Source organism: Budorcas taxicolor, chromosome 5, assembly GCF_023091745.1.
Source record: "Budorcas taxicolor isolate Tak-1 chromosome 5, Takin1.1, whole genome shotgun sequence".
In the NCBI taxonomy this organism is placed as follows: domain Eukaryota; kingdom Metazoa; phylum Chordata; class Mammalia; order Artiodactyla; family Bovidae; genus Budorcas; species Budorcas taxicolor.
In genome coordinates, this window is record NC_068914.1 from 7254783 (window position 1) to 7255769 (window position 987).

Genomic DNA, 987 nt, shown 5'->3' on the forward strand with positions numbered 1-987 from the left:
GAGGGAAATGAAAAGGAGAGAGACAGATCCAGCCAGTAACCAGTTCCCTAAGTGTTCTCCACTGTCTGGAACACACAGAGATTCACAGAGTTGGGTAGAGAAGAGAAGGGGGGAGGGAGGAGACAGAGACAACCTGGTGGAGAAAAAGGAGAGTCCAAAGGAGGAGAGAGCGGTCAAGCCTGTTATCTCGCTCTCAAGTAAAACTGGGTACTGAAGATTGGGTATTTAAAGGTACAAAATTGATAACAAATACCAAAAAGCAAAGATTAAAAATCTGTTTTTGAAGACAATGACCTGCTTTTCTGGATGCCTAATGTCCTCTACCAGCATTCAGAAGTTGTTTTGTGAAGTTTACTCAGCGTTGAAATATTCTTTTGATGAATTTGTGAGGGAGAAACTGGTCTCCTCATCCTATTCCTCTGCCATCTTAGGACCGCCCCCTCAACTCTTTTGTATGAAGTTACTATTACCTTGGCACCAAAATATGAAATGCTTCAAGAATTTTCATATCATCTTTATGCAAAGGCCATGCTCATATTTGTATTGTTCCAGTTTTTGTATATGTAGTAAACAAGTGAGCACTTAAATTCTTTCTTTTAGGTGGCTATTTTGCCCTAAATAGCTTTTGTCCAAGCTCACTCTGCTCACCGCATGATAGGCTAATAAATCTGGGGCACTCAGGGTTGAGAAAAGGAAGGGACTTTATTTGGGAAGCCAGCTGACTGAGAAGATGGCAGGCTACTGCCTTAAAATAACTATTTTCTTGGGGCCTGGATGCCAGATTCTTTTATGAATTGAAGATGGGGAGAGGAACGGCAACAAAATAAAAAGACCATTTAATTCTTGCAGATATCTCCTAAAGCAGCAGGTTCAAAATTAACCCTTGCTGGTTACATATCTAATATATGATAGCATTTGGCTGATAACCCAAAGATATCATTCCTAGCAGCCCTGTGATTTGCTTCATGTGCTATGATTAATAAAGTC

General features: G+C 40.4%; 1 non-coding gene across 1 annotated transcript; it reads right to left on the minus strand.

Moving 5' to 3' along the window:
• Positions 1-478: 478 nt before the first annotated feature.
• Positions 479-582, minus strand: LOC128049129 (U6 spliceosomal RNA). Its single transcript, XR_008199495.1, has one exon. It is a non-coding gene; the product is annotated as a U6 spliceosomal RNA (small nuclear RNA).
• Between the last annotated feature and the right edge of the window lie 405 nt (positions 583-987).